This window comes from Pleurodeles waltl, chromosome 1_2, assembly GCF_031143425.1.
Source record: "Pleurodeles waltl isolate 20211129_DDA chromosome 1_2, aPleWal1.hap1.20221129, whole genome shotgun sequence".
Classification (NCBI taxonomy): domain Eukaryota; kingdom Metazoa; phylum Chordata; class Amphibia; order Caudata; family Salamandridae; genus Pleurodeles; species Pleurodeles waltl.
Window position 1 is genome coordinate 708884827 of NC_090437.1, and position 19429 is coordinate 708904255.

Sequence of the window (19429 nt, forward strand, 5' to 3'; positions counted from 1 at the left end):
TTCTGCTGCCTCGACATCACTGGTGGTAGCCTCCTATATTCCCCCGAGATGGTCTGTAGGATCATCCTTACATGTGCAATATTGCACAACATTTGTATCAAAAGAAACATTCCCCTCCTGGAACCAGAGCCACACATGCCTGAAGAGGAGGAAGAGGAGGATGCTGGCCTGCAACAGGAGGGGGAACTACAGAACACAGCTGCTGGTATACGCAGGCGGCAACAGATTGTAAATAATTTTTTCTGAATATGATCACCTTCACCACTTTAGTTAACAAATTTAAATAAACACCTATTATAATCACCATATCATGGTCTGGCTATTCCTTTTTTCACACCTTCATCTCTACTTATCAGAATAAGAGTGTTGCCTCATGGAGCATTGCTGAGATACTGAGTAGGACACGGAACATCCCAGAGCTAATGTGATGCCTAACATACAATGGTCACATACACACACACTCTTAATGACATATATCATGTACATATCTCCTTTGAAGGCCAATAGCAGAGGACCACAACTATTTCACACATACATGTTGAAAGCAAGGTCCAACGCACCATATGGCACACAACTATGACACCATCACTCAATAAGGGGAAAACAAGCCTCATACATGAGGCAGTCAATGTGCTTTGGCATCACTAACAGGAATGCCTGACCAGACCCTTGACAGCAGTTAGTCCAACTGCATCCAATATTTGCAAGGACTATCTGTGACTAGAGTTCCATAGAAGCAGAACATAGACAGCACAAGTGCCACACATATGACATGCATTGCGCACATGCCATTCCATGTACATGTCAGCCCATTTCCTAACTCCTGACACCCCCACGCACTTGGTCACAACCCACCTGTCAAAAAGCACTGCCCCTGATGATGCCTGGAACAGCATTGGAGTTGCCATTATGTCAAATACACCGTCAACCATTGATACTAATTAAGCTGTGTAACACAGCCCTTGGGTTCATTTGTCACCTTCAAAACCACAGGACGTACACAGTTTGACATGTCAACTGTCAACTTTGTCCTCAATACAGTCTTAGTCAGACCACTGATTACGTAACTTATCAAGTAACTGGATCCTGAATCACCTTGCATTCTGTCAGCCTGACTGGCAACTGTCTGTGCGTCACACTAAAGTATCCCTGTGTCTACATATGTGCCACACGTGCGTAAGCAAACCTCCCATTCATCAGGGGGCATTGGGCATGGGCTTCTTCCATGCATACCCAAATACATTGTATAGCATCATCTGCCTTTTAACTGTACCATTTGAGTTACATCCTCTTGGAAAAGCAAAATTCATGGCCCATCCCTTGTCTGGGTTGCATTTATGCATGAATGACAAAGTGCGACAGTGCCCCACGGTCATAGGCAGGGATTGCGTACAGGGCTTTCAGCACAACCAGCAACCTCTTATAATGTCCATGAATAATACACAAATGTCAGGACCATGACAGTTCACACACAGCATCACAGTGCGCGCAACATAGTGATGGGCTGTGTGGTGAATAGCTGCGAGAATAAACATCACAGAGGCTATGATGTTCCCAGATGCAGTGGGAAGTGCAGAGGCCAACCTGTGTACAAATGTTGTAATGCCACCTGCCGGAACATGACACCTGAGACATTATCTCACTCAGCACACCAAGGTTGCCCTGTTGACTGTCTCATTACACGTCTTTAGTGACAGGGTGGGACCATCCACATGTTGGTTCACATGTCCACATCTACTTTACTCACATTGATCAACAAAGGATACTCAGTAGTTACAGAAATAGCTGCCACTGACTCATGATGAGTCCTGGTCTGAACTGTGACAAATTACACCCCAAACAATCTACAGGATCATCATTGGACCACACACATGATCAAGACACCTATGTGCAATTGATCACTGGAAATATGTGGACACGTGCTGTCTTGTATGGTGGTCCACCACAGACACTTGATAGTTCGGGCTCACTTCTATGGCCTCAACTGTGGTGTCATCATACATATGAGATTCACCCTTGTCTGTCTGTGCAAACAACATGGTACCCACTTCCTCAATGCATGTGTATGACTCACTGTGGGATTCACCAACTAGTGCCTAGGAAGCTCTTACCAATACTCAAGGACATAGGATGTAGAAAATGTGGACCATTGACATGAACATGCGTCTGCCATCCATCTGATGCATGCTATGTCACATGTGGTGTCTACGTGACCCTAAAACTTGGAAGTATACTTTACGGGTGTTGTTACATGTATGACTAACACATGCCCTTGCTCATTTTCAATTTGACTTGCATCTTAGGATTGGACACATGGGCGTCACATTCATACAACCATATGTACAATTATGCTTCATGTGATACACACACACTTGGTCAACCAACACATTAGTTGTCAAAGCACACACTTTGAGCCAAAGGAATTTAGGTATTGTACATATGTGTGTCACAATGCTATCCTCTCCTTATGCCAAACATGCACAATTTGTGCCACACATATATGTAGGCCACACTTATGACCATCTATTGCGTCAGCCAACTGTAAAAATACTACGAAGGGTGTAGTGGATGATGTTCCGCTGCAGTATGATGTCACACCATACTGTCTTCAATTAGCCAATCTCTGATGTGTTCCAAATGTAAAATAACCAAAAAACAAGTACAAATGCCCCAAACTAGTTAATGCACTGTAATTTTGACATCCCTAGCGGTGTGCGTCATTTTTTGTTTACCAAAACTGTATTTGCGTCATTTTTTTTTAACGCACAGGAGTGAAATTTAGCCCGCATCCAGATATTTGTACAGTCCATGTATCATTATGTGGATGCGGGTTAATATTCACGTCTGTGCGTAAAAAAAAAATGACGCAAATACAGTTTTGGTAAACAAAAAATGACGCATAACGCGAAAAAGGTGGGACTTTTCATACAGGAAGTGATATAATAGGATATCCTGTTTACAGATCATGTACAGTGGGTGTACTTTCACTTTGCAGTCTATGATCCTTCTAGACTGTGTGGCTGTGTAGAGAGTGTTGTCCAGAGATTTTGTGCTGTTTTTGTCCTGTGTGCTATCTGTAAAGTCCTTTTGTGAAATAAATATTGTTTGTGTATACTGTAGTACTGTGTTTTGCCTACATTTGTCCATTTATCTTGTGTTTTTCTTGTTTGTGGGAGTCTGTTGTGGGTAGTGTTAGTTTGGGGATAGTTGAGCTCTTTTAGTGTTTAGGTTTACTTTTTTTCTGTCTTTTTACCCCTACTTTCACCCTTTTCCCCTTTCTATTTCTTTTACCCCTATTCCTTATCGTCATCTATAAGTATGTCTGGTAGGCCACATCTTAGAAGGATGGGGGAAGAGGAGTTGGGGGGCTTCATCTGGCTGGTGACACATTTCTTGCCGCTCATGATCCAGGCAGGGGGCAGGGTCATACAGGGGTATCCGACAGAGGCGTGCAGAATCCGGTGGGGAAAGGTGCTGCATCACCTGCAGCGTGTGTATGCCAGCCAGAGGAGTGACCAACAGCTGAAGCACCGGTGGGCTGACCTCATCACCAGGGAGCAGAATCTCTTGGACCACCTGGGAATCATGATTGGTGGCACTGTTGGTGACTACGACTATTGTTAATGTGCACGATTACAGTGACAGGGTGGGACCATCCACATGTTGGTTCACATGTCCACATCTACTTTACTCACATTGATCAACAAAGGATACTCAGTAGTTACAGAAATAGCTGCCACTGACTCATGATGAGTCCTGGTCTGAACTGTGACAAATTACACCCCAAACAATCTACAGGATCATCATTGGACCACACACATGATCAAGACACCTATGTGCAATTGATCACTGGAAATATGTGGAGACGTGCTGTCTTGTATGGTGGTCCACCACAGACACTTGATAGTTCGGGCTCACTTTTATGGCCTCAACTGTGGTGTCATCATACATATGAGATTCACCCTTGTATGTCTGTGCAAACAAAATGGTACCCACTTCCTCAATGCATGTGTATGACTCACTGTGGGATTCACCAACTAGTGCCTAGGAAGCTCTTACCAATACTCAAGGACATAGGATGTAGAAAATGTGGACCATTGACATGAACATGCGTCTGCCATCCATCTGGTGCATGCTATGTCACATGTGGTGTCTACGTGACCCTAAAACCTGGAAGTATACTTTACGGGTGTTGTTACATGTATGACTAACACATGCCCTTGCTCATTTTCAATTTGACTTGCATCTTAGGATTGGACACATGGGCGTCACATTCATACAACCATATGTACAATTATGCTTCATGTGATACACACACACTTGGTCAACCAACACATTAGTTGTCAAAGCACATACTTTGAGCCAAAGGAATTTAGGTATTGTACATATGTGCGTCACAATGCTATCCTCTCCTTATGCCAAACATGCACAATTTGTGCCACACATATATGTAGGCCACACTTATGACCATCTATTGCGTCAGCCAACTGTAAAAATACTACGAAGGGTGTAGTGGATGATGTTCCGCTGCAGTATGATGTCACACCATACTGTCTTCAATTAGCCAATCTCTGATGTGTTCCAAATGTAAAATAACCAAAAAACAAGTACAAATGCCCCAAACTAGTTAATGCACTGTAATTTTGACATCCCTAGCGGTGTGCGTCATTTTTTGTTTACCAAAACTGTATTTGCGTCATTTTTTTTGACGCACAGGAGTGAAATTTAGCCCGCATCCAGATATTTGTACAGTCCATGTATCATTATGTGGATGCGGGTTAATATTCACGTCTGTGCGTTAAAAAAAAATGACGCAAATACAGTTTTGGTAAACAAAAAATGACGCATAACGCGAAAAAGGTGGAACTTTTCATACAGGAAGTGATATAATAGGATATCCTGTTTACAGATCATGTACAGTGGGTGTACTTTCACTTTGCAGTCTATGATCCTTCTAGACTGTGTGGCTGTGTAGAGAGTGTTGTCCAGAGATTTTGTGCTGTTTTTGTCCTGTGTGCTATCTGTAAAGTCCTTTTGTGAAATAAATATTGTTTGTGTATACTGTAGTACTGTGTTTTGCCTAAATTTGTCCATTTATCTTGTGTTTTTCTTGTTTGTGGGAGTCTGTTGTGGGTAGTGTTAGTTTGGGGATAGTTGGGCTCTTTTAGTGTTTAGGTTTACTTTTTTTCTGTCTTTTTACCCCTACTTTCACCCTTTTCCCCTTTCTATTTCTTTTACACCTATTCCTTATCGTCATCTATAAGTATGTCTGGTAGGCCACATCTTAGCAGGATGGGGGAAGAGGAGTTGGGGGGCTTCATCTGGCTGGTGACACATTTCTTGCCGCTCATGATCCAGGCAGGGGGCAGGGTCATACAGGGGTATCCGACAGAGGCGTGCAGAATCCGGTGGGGAAAGGTGCTGCACCACCTGCAGCGTGTGTATGCCAGCCAGAGGAGTGACCAACAGCTGAAGCACCAGTGGGCTGACCTCATCACCAGGGAGCAGAATCTCTTGGACCACCTGGGAATCATGATTGGTGGCACTGTTGGTGAGTACGACTATTGTTAATGTGCACGATTAAATGCTCTGTAGTGACATCAGGGGATTAGTGCAATGTCTGCCAGCTAACTTGATGACTGTGTGTAATGCTGGGGAAATATAAGGGGATCATTGATGCACTATGGCAAGGATCACAATTGCTAGCTTTCAGGTAGCACGTGCTCAGCAAACTTATGGGTTACTTTACCATGAAGGAAATTGGTGCAGCCTTTTTGTCAGCACAGCTAACAAAATAGGAGCCAATAATGTCTATATAGGGTACTATTGACAGAGAAGTACAGATGTACCAACATTTAGGCCAACTATGTTGACGCAATTGCTAGACTGACTAGAATCACTACATGATGCAGAAAATGAGTGCTGCCTTCACGTCAATTTATAATAGCAAAGTGGCTCAGACATTGGTCTCATGTTAGTCTGGTGAGTGTGGAAGGAAAGCGTTCAGAGAAGTACTATGAATGTGTGGGATTATTGTGTTTCTTGATCATTTTGGATACATGTCAGTTCTTGATTTGAAAACTTCGTGAAAAGGTGTAAGGTGCCCTCAGCTAACATCTTAAGATGTTTGTTGGAATTAGTTGAGCCACAATCCAAATATGGATGGCAGTCCAAGTGTATGCACATGGCTTCACATCTCCATGGTTGGTGCAAATCACCATAGCTGGGCCACATCAATTGACTATACTGTAACAACAGGATGGCTTACAAGAGTCCCTGCCCCTCCCTCTGTACATTGGGCCTATGTGCAATAAATGTGTCATGGCCACAAGGCATGTTTGACTGGTAATGCAATCCTCAAGTAACCAGGCGTTGGATGTTTCTCTTGGATGCACATGATGAGATGGTTACACTCCATATTTTTTAGTGCTCACCAATTATGGGGCATGTTTGCAACCACATGATAGTTAGGGCCAATGTATGTGTGCAGATATGTGTGTAACTGTCACAGGAGACCCATGCTATGAACAAGTTGGCCGTGAATTGTCAGATGCAGTACCATCATGTCTGAATGGCTGCCATTTCCTTATTCAGCCCACACATTGTATATGTTTATGAAATTGTTGCACTGTGCACAGATTTTGAGCACATTTCTTCCTTTCATACCTTAAAGGTGGACCGGCACCCTACACTGTGGGAGAGGTGGCGACATTTGAGGACCCGACCACTCCAGTAAGTGTTGATATGTCTGTTATGTGTTGTGTTTTCTGGTGATGGACTTGTGAGTTGGACGCATAGCAAGGTGTGATGCGTTGGGCAAGCTTTTCACTTGTTCCATGAGTGGGAATGCAGTTCTCACATGTTTTGAGTTTGCCAATGCGTATCCAATGGTATCATGTAGGGATTGTAGGCCATCCCTGTAGGCCCCACTGTGAGTACAGGGGATAGTCATGTATATGACACTTGTATCACCAAGAGTCGCAATGGAAGTCAGCCCCTATTTAGTCAGCCTGTCAGACCCAAATTATCTAAGATTGGTAGAGCTAATAGCTTTCCAATAGACATCTGCTTCCCTATTTACCTACGTAAGTTTGAAACAGTAGGTAGAACCTCCTAGCAGCATGTACTTCCACATGTAGTGCATCAAGTCTGTGGAACCTGAGTGTAATGGCCTAGGTGTGCATGCAATTCATGATCATATGTGTTCTAGCAACTCTGGGGGTTATTCCAACTTTGGAGGAAGTGGTAATCCGTCCCAAAAGTGACGGTAAAGTGACGGATATACCACCAGCCGTATTACGAGTCCATTATATCCTATGGAACTCGTAATACGGCTGGTGGTAAATCCGTCACATTTGAGACGGATTACCACCTCCTCCAAAGTTGGAATAACCCCCTCTGTGTCTGATGTAAGTCAGGCCTCACTGGAAGTATATGTTGTGTACTAAGTTATGCATTTCCTGACATGTCTGACCCTATGAGTGCTCTAGGGTTTGCTGACTCCTAATTGTAGATAGACCTTACCTGTGGTGTGCCTGTAGAGACAAACATGTGTGGAGTTGCCTATACACTCCTCGATGTACATGTTGTTGACAAATTATAGTTGTGTATCCACGGCCCCCCCTCAAACACGGCCATGGGTTTGTGAATGGGGTACCTAGTACTGATGCTACCAGTATGTTACACATACCTGTGAATAAGTGACGGTTTGGTTGCATACTAGTATACACACTCTGGTTTGGCACTTGGTACCATACTGGAAAGTCCAGTTACAACTTGCAGACCATGTGGCTTTAGTTTTGCTTTCCGTACACTGACATTTGTAGCCCAGCTCTTGGCAGAGGATATGTAGGATGATTCTTAGATGATAACTGTCAGAAGTCAGATAGCAAGTCAAAGCCAGTTGTTACCCATCTTGTAGGTTATGGATGTGCTTTGTGTGATGTGACTTTTGTTGTCTGGCCTGCCATATACTTCCTCAGGGACATTCAATGCTCTGTACCGTGATATGAGCTGTTACAAGTACATTAGATGTAATGTCTGATTAACTTGCTGTGCCGTTTCACACAATGCAGTTACTAATGTAGCATATCTGCATTTGTCTTCACAGCAGCTAACATGATTCCAGACCAGGTCCGTGAATTTCAGCGCCGAGCCATGTGATACCAGCACATCCTGCTGGTGGAGTCGGGGTTCCGGAGGATGGCCCGGCGATATCGCCATGAATGTGCCTCCGGGGCATGGCGAGCCTTCCCACAGGGTGGGCCTACTTTGCCCACCACAGCCACCACAGAAACAACCACCAATCAGAGCCAGGTGGCCCCACCCACAGCTACCACTGTTGATCCAACATCTGCAGGAATTCCTGGCCCCGGCATTGCCACGGTGCAGGACAGCCCACACAGACCTCCTCCACTTGTACCCAGACTGCCACTGCTCCATCTGTTGACCCTGCAGCCTTCAACAGACTTGAACATAAGATGGACAAAGTGCTGCGCAAGGTGAGCCAACTGAGCCGAGACGTGCAGCACATTAAACGGCGGGTCAAGGATATTAAGAGGACCCTCTGGAGGGCCAACCTCTAGACACTTGATTTGATGGGCATGATACCCTCCCCTAGTGGGCTTAGGGGGCTTAGTGTTAGGTTAGTATAGGCTGTTAGTTTAGTTAGTGTTAGTGGGTGTGGGGTGGGGGGTCATGCTTGTTTCTTTTTTGACTTATTACATGTGCGGGTGGGGGGCTATGTTGGGGTTTTTGTGTGTAAAAACTAAAAAAAAACTTAAAAAAAAAAATAATAAACGTTTTTAAAAATACAAAAAAATATATATTTGTTTAGGATAGTATAGTATGTGATTAGGTTAGTATGTGTTGTCCTCAATGTGTCCCGTCTCATAAGGGGGAGGGGGGTTAGATGTTTAGAATGTTTCGTTACATGTCATAAGTAAGTGTAGCTTAGGTTAGTTAGGGACAGTTGTGGGTAATGAGTAGTCAGGGTAGGTAAGATTTTTCCTTTAGTTTCCTCATATATGGTTAGCTTTTAATAAATATTTGGTTACCCCTTAATGGTATGTGTTGAATGGTACTTGATTGTGGGTTTGGATTCAGTGTACATCAATTTTGTACTATGACATCTGTGTCCTATGCTACAAACAAATCCCAACTGAGCTGTACGATTGGCAGCTAGCTCAGAGCTACCTTGCAAAGTGTCTACCCTTTGTTGCAACCACCAATCACAGTTAATATGGATCCCAATGTGTTTCTGTTGAAAAGTGTGTTTTCAAAGTCATTAACAGTGCTTCCAGACTTGATATTGGGGAAACAGTTTTAGGTCTGACTGCAGTGTGATGATCATGCACACCCTTATAAGATGAGTTCTCATTGGCAATCTTGTATTCTTGTCTTCATGACCCTCATACATCATTTGTGACACAGTTCGGCATGATTACCTATTTGTATGTTAACTCAGACACCTTCATTTGTGCAGGTTTTTTTTGTATTTACTTAGATAGTGTGGCATGTTTATTGTGTTATTTTTGCATGGTGAAAACATTTTGCGGCCACTATTTGATGACTTAGTTATCCCCTAAGGAAGCATTTTTCTGTCCTACACAGCATGGTGGTGTATGGTTTCTCACTTCATCAGATTTGTCCCTCAGGATGGGCAGAGTATGATGCAATCATGGGCACTGTGCAGATTTCTCCAACTACATATTATCAGGACAGCTGTATTGACAAGCTACGTAATTTGACAGTAGGCACATTTCAGTTATCTACTGCACAGTTGATATGTCACATTACCCAGAGACAGATTTGTTGTGTAAGTGCTATTTATTGAAAAGTGCTGTAGTGCTATCTGTACATTGTCCATGATTGTGAGTCCATCATAGTGATATCTTCCATTGTGATCCAACACAAGGGTTTACCAAAAAACTTTTGTCATGCTGGTGTTGCTGATTCAAACAGTGCACAGGGACAGACTTAGCCAATGAGTAGGAGAGAGACAATCACTGGGCTGGGTGACAAGATATGCAGTGGTTTGCAGAACAGTGCTTGAGTACAGTTGTTGCAAGACTGTCAAGTTACAAAGAGCAGGACCTTGGTAATAGTTGGCCATGTGGCAGGGACTAGTGCTTCCGGGTCATTTTCCTTGTGAATGTGATCTGTTCCATGTCTTCTTCTTCCGATGTGTGTGTTGCTTGCTTTGTCCTTGTTGTTGTTGGTTGTGAAGGGGCAAAACACACCTCAGTGTTAGAAGACGTGGAGTCAGACATCCCGGTCGCTGCTCTCTGTAAAGGTCTTAAGGGCAGTACTGCTGCAAGGAGGGCCTGCTGGTTCTTGAGAATAGCAGCCACATCACGATGGTAGACAGCCAGGTCGGCCCTGAGGGGTTCAATGTTGCATTTGGGCACGCGTTGACAGGATTGCTGTTGTAGGTGTTGGGTCAACTGTATTACAGCTGTGCTGATTACCTTCTGGGTTTTCTGCAGTTCCGCTGCTGCCTGATCTGCAGATGACTGAATGCACCCCCTCTAGGCTGGCTGCCATATTTTGCATCCCCACCCGCACCTCCTTGGCCAGCTCCTGCTGTACTCCCACTACAGTTCTCTCAAAGCTGGTGCCAGTGTCGTCTGAGTCCTCAGCTGCATTGGAGCTGGCAGGTCTTACAATTGGGGTGGTTCCTCTGCGATGGCTGCTTGTTCTGTGCTCCTCCTTGTGACTGAAGGTGGGGTCTGGAGGGTGTCAAGGACCTTTTGGATAGTCTCCTGGGGAATGTTTATTGGCTCGTCATCCATGTCATCAGGGAAATCTGGGACAGGTATACCGGCAGGAGATCCATCTTCCTCTGCAATGAAACAGGGTACAATTAGTGTGTCTGTGTTGTGGCAATTTTGATATGACGAGCCTACCTTTTGATGAATTCACTTTGTGATCTTGTTTTGTGTTAATTTCTCCAGATGGGCATTCTTTCAGGCCTATGGCCCACCTGTGTGTCACGTGTATGTTATTGAGTTATCAGACTTGTCAGTCTCATCGCCTCTAGGTGTTGATTTTTGCCAAATAGAGAATTGCCACCTTCTTTTCCTACTCGACCCTCCGTGTACATCCATTCTCATGGTGAGACCTTTCACTGGCTGTGGGTGTTCTGATGGCCCTGGCAGCACACTTAACAATCTGGACCTGCCCCAATCCCTGATCGTTCACATCCACTTAAATGTAATTGACATGTGGCATATCCTATGCATGGCAATGTTATGATCCGATATGGATGTTGAGATTGTTAATGTGTCCTGCTGATGTTGGGGAATGTGTGTTACATTGGATTGCCCTGATAGTCGTATCAGTGTCCTATTTCGTCCTCTGACTGTGCAGGTGTATTTCAGTGACCAGTTACATGTGTCCCCTCCTCAATGCTGTTGTCTGAGCAGTATGACATTTGGGATGTTGCCTTGTTACCCAGGCACAGGATGGACCCTGACATATGCAACATGGGTGTGTCCTTAGTGCTGTGTCGCTCCTATTGTTGTTTACATTGACTGATGTTTGTGACAACTATGGGCATTGACATTTGAGAGTACTGGGGCCTTTGTCTTGTTTCTGGGGATTGTTGCAGTTGTCATCCTCACCCCCTATTTTAGGTGTGTATGATCCATGGGGAGGTTACTGCCATTGGCTACTTGAGCCTTGAGCTGCACACAGAGCAGAGGTGGCAGTGGCAACTGTTGTCGCAGTTACATTGCAGTTATCGGTTTGGCTAGAGGATTGCTAATAGGGCCCTAGTTAATGTAGGGCGTATGTTGGCTGATGAGTGCCAGGGTGTCAGTTTGACGTAGTGGCCGTCCCTCCTGGCGTGGCTTTCCCTTTGCTTTCCCTTTGCTCCATCGTTGGCATGACAGCATGCCCCCATGGGACTGTTGTTGGTGTAGTGTAATGGTGTGCCCCAGCTTCTGTCTGTGCAGGTCATGCACCCATGCCGTGCCTCTTTACCCATGCCACTCCATGTATATGATGACTTTCATGCATTTTGTGGTCGGTATCCCCCCGCTTGCAGTTAACATTTGTGCATTTTAATTCCCCATGCAACTTACCCTGCATGTGCGTTGTCTCCTGGTAGTCTGCGCTGTCCTGTCCTTGAATCCCTGTGACGATCTCCTCAGGGATGACGGCTGCGACCATCTCCTCCATGTGGTCCAGGGCCTCCTGGTTTGCTGGACTCCCACCTCCAATCTGCAGTGCTGCCTTCCTGTTCCTGGCCATCTTTTCCTTGGTTCTGCGTTTACCTTTATGCCAGCGTTTCTTGCACTCGATGACAGTTCTGCATACTTCAGCCACACTGTTAATCTTGTCGACAATTTGTTGCCATATAGCCTCTCTCCTACTGATTGGCAACTTTGATGTGAAAAACAGTTGGTGCTGGTGTTCCGTCACCTCTTTAACCAGAATTTCCTGCTCCTCTGCACTAAAGCAACACTTTCTTTTCTTCTTAAAAGTGTCCTGGTTCTTGTGTGGGTCCTCCTGGCTGGTTCCTAGTCTGCTGTCATCTTCCTGGGGTCTGTAGTGGCATCTGGGATCCATTTTGGGTCTCCTCTGGTGAAATGGCTGTGTTGGCTGTGTTTTTTGATGCTATTGCGTCAAATAAAACGGCGCATATCTGGTTTGCGGTGTCGTAAATCGACCCACAGTCATTTCCGCTGCGTTAACGTTGTTTTCCTTTAGAACTTGACGCCGCGGTGTGCGTCAAAAATAATGACTCCCACCTGTTGTATGCGCCGCTGTGCGTCAAAGTATAAATATGACGCCAACACGACGCACCAAAATGGCGTTAGCCGGCGGTAATATTTTTGACGCAAAACTGCGCCGGCGCAGTTTTGAGTCAAAAAGTATAAATATGGGCCTGAACCTTTTTATGTTGAAGGATACCATACGGCACCAGGGCAGGGGACCTTTTTTATGAACTGTTTCACACTAAGGGCCTGATTACAAGTTTGGGCGTAAGACTGCTAGACAGGTTGGCGTTCCCAAAAAGACTTCGGCACAGACGGTCCCTAGCCCACCGTATTAGTAAGTATACAGTCAGAACCACCACCCACTAAGATAAAATACAGACCACCAGCAGCAAGGCAGTCTGCTACATTGGCAGTTCAACCTCTAGTACCATCAGTGCTGTGGCCAACAGCCAAGACGATTACAACCACACTATGGACTTGACAGTCCCCTTGTGGCAGTAAACAAATGGCGGTCGGGCACCCCCCTATGTGTTCAGCAATGCAACAGACAAATGCTTATTTGATTAATTTAAAAACAAAACAGCTGACACACATTAGCCCAGTGGACACACCTGCAAATCACACTATAAAACACAACCCTTCCCAGACTACAATCCTTTCTATCTCCCCCGCAAGAAAGACTCCAGAGACCACTGTTTTGTTGGTTTTGATTGATAATGCATCCCTTTTTTCACCATCCCATTTAACACCATGCACACACTTTTGTCCATTCACTCCCTATTTCACTTTCCCTGTTACGTAAGTCCCTGTCACTCTTTTTAATTTTCCACCATGTCACATCCCAAGAATCCCCGTTTTTCCGAAGATGAGTTGAGCGTCATGGTGGATGAGACCATAAGAATAGGGCCAAAATTCTTTGGAGCCCAAGTTCAGCATACTCATCTAAGTAGGAAACTGTGGTAAAGGATCATCGACAAAGTGGATGCTGTAGGCACCACCCTGCGCACAAAGGAGCAAGGTGAGCTCCCTGGTGGTGTCCATGCAACAGCTGGAAGCCAACAAGACTGGCAGTGGCCCTCCCAGTGCCCCATTACAACTCTTTCCCTGGGAAGAGAAGGTCTTGGCCATCCTGCATCCTGAGGGCTTGACATGAATATCTGGGGAGTTAAGTCTTGTAAGTTACAACACAAAAACTGTTGCAAAACCAGAATGTCCTGCATGCTAAAAGTTTAGCTTTGGCCACTGCATTATTGATGTACTCCACTAACATTCAATACCCAGAGTATCTGTGATATAACACTGTCAATGTGTTGCTGGACCCAGCATAACAGCTACCAAGGCCGATCACATGCCATAAGTCAAAATGGTTCCTGTAAGTCTTTCAATATCAACAAATCCTCCCAAGACTCATGGTATGCCACAACATGTAAATGCATGCGCAAACCTAAATGAAGTCTAGCAACAGATATGTAAGACACAACATTTGTCAAGTGTGGGAAGTAGAGAGAGTGGCCTGACTGCAACTCCCAGGAGGTCCTGTTTCAGTAACCCCAACCACCAGCCCAGTGTATACTTGCCAGAATACCCCTGTTTGTTAACTTTCAATTGAAGTGTACTCACCTGTGAGGATACCATATGTAAATTGTTGGGAAGTAGAGGGACTGCCCTGACTGCAACTCCCAGGAGACCCTTTTTCAATAACTCCAACCACCATCCCAGTATTCACTTGCCCAAATACCCCTGTTTGTTAGCTCTAAAATGGAGTGTACTCACCTGGGAAGATACAATTTGTCAAGTGTGTGAAGTAGAGGGAGAGACCTGACTGCTAAGGCCAGGAGGCCCCTTTTCTGTAACTGCAACCACCAGTCCAGGGTTCACTTGCCCAAACACCCTTGTTTGTTAACTCTCAATTACAGTGTACTCACCTGGGATGATAGCCTTTATCAAGTGTGTGAAGTAGAGGGAGTGACCTGACTGGAACTCCCAGGAGGCCCTGTTTCTGTAACTGCAACCACCAGCCCAGTGTTCACTTTCCCAAAAACCCTTGTTTGTTAACTCTCAATTGAAGTATACTCACCTGGGAGGATACAATATGTCAAATGTTGGGAAGTAGAGGGAGTGATCTGACTGCAACTCCCAGGAAGCCCTATTTCTGTAACTTCAACCACCAGTGCAGTGTTTACTTGCCCAAATATCCCACTCAATTGAAGTGTACTCACCTGTGTGTGAGCAATGCACAGATCATGCTCAACTCAGAAACCTGTCTATGTGCCTAGCTCCATTGTGACCTGCTTAACCAAGATTAAATTATTGAAGACATGAATCTCATTTTACCGTGTGTGTACACCAAGTATTCCTAAGGCCTTAAGTTGCATCATCAGATTGGTAGCTGCAGCAAACACATTGACACAGCACTGCAACAAAGTTGTGTGTTTGCCTGTATAGCCTCATCTAGGCCTTCAAATGGTCAAAGCCACATTATGCCTTCACATTGTGTTGGCTTCACTGTTTGTAAGATGTAATTTTCATTCCATCATCCAAAGTACAACTGATCAACACATCTAATTGGCTACTTGGGTCTAATAGTTTAGGCAAGCTTCAAACATGTCATGTCAAATACTCCAATACCATGGTAACATGGCACAATAGGCTAACCTAACACTCAAGAATGTACAATGTCTCTGCTTACTGTAACACAAAACCTTTGGAGGTAGATGTCACACTTTAGCCAGTGACAATGTACTTCCTTTATCAACCAATCGAGCTGCCACTGGGCACACCTTGGTTACCGAACAGACTCTCACTACACCCCTGGAGGAAGCCCTCAGTGATTACACACTCCTGGACTTATGGACATGGAGGACGGTCCTGGCCTAGCCATTCAACCTAGTCAGATGGCAACAGTGAGTCTTACTGTTCCCACAAAAACACTTCTCAGTCCTGTTGCTTCAACTTCACAGGCAACAATGAGCTACTCAAACAGCATATCTAGCACATTTTCTACCATCTTGTGCCCCCCAGTCCTTGATCCTGAGGTGCAACTCAAAACTCCTGATGCTGAGGGTGCAGGTCCCAGCTGGAGAGGGTACCCTGTGCCAAGGGCATAGGCTCTTCCGAGTTGTGTGCATGGGAGGGATGCTGTGGGCCAGTGGAGTGAGGCCACTGGGACTGCTGTCGACAAGGATACCATCAGTCACACTTTGGAGGACTATCAGGAGTCCCAAGGCATAATGGACCAGGTGTTAACTAAACTCTGGGAAATGAAGCAGCTGCCGAGGGTCATGATTGCTAAAATGGATGCACACAATGACAATATGGACAGCCTAACAGTGGTGCTAGGAGGCATCAATAAAACCCACAGCAGGGATTTTCCACCACCATCTACCCCTTCCTGTGGCCAAACTACCTCAAGCCCAAGTACATCTGTAGCAGCCGAAGTAAGGGAGGCTCTGCCAGAGGCGCAATCACCCTGACACCCCTGCCTCTGCAGCAGCTGATCCCCACCGCCACAAGTGGGGACGTCATCCAAAAATACAGGAGGTGCGATGGCAACACACCCAACACTGCCAGCAATAAACCTCTTCCTTAATGTCCTCCTTCGTGTCCCACATATACACTCTGTTGACCGAGCCTGAATCACATTCCATTTACAATGGGAGGTGTACTCTGGACTTCGGACGTCCAATGGTGTAGCATATACTCTAATGATTTAATCCACCATGATGGACCCCTTCACTTTGCATTTGTGTTTCTTACTGTTTAAATTTTCTGCATGATCATTGCAATAAATACACCTGTCACAAACTCATTGTCTGCTGTCTTACATTTCACATTTAGCATGTAGATATGTAAGACCATGTGAACCATACAATGAAGATACAAGCTACTTGTGCAAGCAGGGATATGGTGCATGCACATAGTGTCTAGCTCAGGACTACAGCCATTACATACCAATACTGAAATACAGATGTCTTGTTGCAGAAGAGATCTTATTAGGTTGTTCAGCACATAGGCTGTCAAGATGTAATTAACACTGACAGTGAGACATGACCAGATGAGACTGAATAGGCCACAAAATATACTGATACAGACACCCAGAACATTGTAAAAATAGACATATCAGACAGTGTCCTGTTACATAGGCAAAATTGGATATGGTTGATGTCAAAAGCTGGAGCCAGGTCCCCTAGCTCTCAAAAGGAAGCCCACCTAATATGATTCAACACTCAGACAGATGGCAGTACAGCAATTCATGATCATAGGGTCATTACAAACCAGTGCTTCAGCATCTGGCTGTATGACATAAACAATTATCAGTGATTTGCCACAGGCACTTTGGCCCACAATGATTAAACACTTTAACAGCTACACACAGTTCAAACCAACAGACTGTTCAGCCAATGTGAAGGGGAACTGACATGAAATTGGCCTACCACAACACTTTCACTCACCACATGGTGACACACATGATGCATCATGGCCACCACACAACATTGAACAAGTCCAGCGTTGTCTTCTGCACTTCCATCCTATCACTGTGCAAGTTGTCTTGACTCAGGTCGTCTACACCCAAAGTATGTGATAAACCTTCCCAGGAACAATACATGTCCACTTCATATGTCCCAACAGCACAATTCACCTGCCAATGTGACAACTTTGAAGTGACCACATGAAGATCTTGTGGTGAAGGGACCTGAACAAACAACAAATCAAAGAGTATAGCTATGAAACCATACACATGATACAAGTCACATAGCAAAAGTCTGGAGAACAAAGTCCATCAGAAAAATGTGACACAATCAAAACAATATCATCAAAATGTGATGGTGTCAAAAGCTTGCTCACCAAACACCATTTTGCATATTATGAATGCAAATCAGCTCCCTAACTGTTTCAAAAAAGATACTCTACACATTCTCACAACTACAGTTCATTATACAAAGTTATGACATCTCATGACTTACTTGCACTCATGTGAAGACACTGTCAATTAAATCTTGTCGAAAGTCAGCTCCTTCCTCTTCACCACTATCATCTTCATTTGGCAATCCAAGATTCTCACCAGTGGTACCTCAGGCTCCCCCTCCTCTGGGATGTAAGAGATATTCCTCTGCAGGGCAATGTTATTGAGCATGCAGCATGCCATGGTGATCTGACACACCTTACCGGGTGAGTAGAGGAGGGAGTCACCGTTTTGTCCAGATATCGAAATCTGGCCTTCAAGAGCCCAAAAGCCCGCTCCACTGCCTCCTGTGATCTTCTATGGGCCTCATTGAAGTGGACTTCCCCAGTGTAATGGGATTCATCAGTGGTGTTAACAACCAAGGACGATTTGGATATGCTGAGTCTCAGTTTTGGAATGTGACATAGGTGCCACAATGGGTCACTCACTTCATGAGTGTAGCACCTGACATTCCACACACAAAATCAGGACAAATGTCTCCTTCCAACCAACCAGGCTCTCTCGGGTTGCAGATGTGACATCAGCTGGGGTATGGTGCTGTTTTGCATTACAAATGAATCATGGGCTGAACCAGGGAACTAGTCACAGACATTTGAGATATGGAGATCTGACAAGCTGACAACTTGCATATTGACAGAATGAAAGTTCTTCCTGTTTGATAGACTTGTTCACTGGCCTGTGATGCACTAAGGCAATATGTATGTTATTAATGGCTTCCACCACATATGGGAGGCAACCAAAACCATAAAAAACAACCTTCACATTGCCAAATACTCATGTCTGGGGAACCTGATATAGTTGTCACAGTGTGTCATCATTGCTGATAGCATGACTCTTAACACAATGCTGAACATAGGTTGGGGCATGCCACCAGATATGGCCACTGTATGTTGAAAGGGCCCTGTGGCCAGGAAGTGTAATACTGCCATGAGTCTCACAGTGGGTGGTATGCATGTTGGATTTGTGTTTTCAAGCATTAGATCTGGCTCCAACTGATGACATAAATCCTTAATAGTTTCCGATTCAGACGGATCTGTTTGACGATGTGATGTTCTTCCATGGTTTGAAGGAAGGTCTGGCAATGGACGGTACACTGGAGCTTGTTGCCTCTTTCCTCTCCCAGGGTACCTATTTGTGACATATAATGAGTTGGAGCATTAGTCACTGGGGACACACCAACATACATGATGAATAGGACCAAATCAATGTGACAAAGTATTAATGACTGGAAACACATTACACCCATTACACATCAAAGCTGTCTATTACTAAAGGGCCAAATGTGACCCCCATAGCTGTCTACAACATGGATTTGGGCATCACCCAACTATCTGCTCCTCGTGCCCTTCGAAATTTGGCAGTCTGTTCTGACCACCAAAAATACCGTAACCAGTGGTGAACCGAGAGCTGCTGTTTTATGACATCTATGACAAGCACAAACTATACTGTTGATTGTGTATAGAACCTACACAGCAAGGCTGCTTTAGAATGTTTGTGATGATCAAACACATATATTGGGGTTGTAATGCATTTATCCGGGCCCAATACTGTATTTCAAACAGTCAAAATGGCGGATGCCTGCCCTACTTTGCTGGACATTAGGTACCACCCATGGCCTCCAGCGGAAGTTGACTGCACTGTGGGTGGTTTCAACGGCAGCAGACACAGCCATACGCTTACGTTGTTGCCTGTGATGGTCCGGGCCCAATGGCTGTGCCTGTCAGTGGTGATGACCGCATAT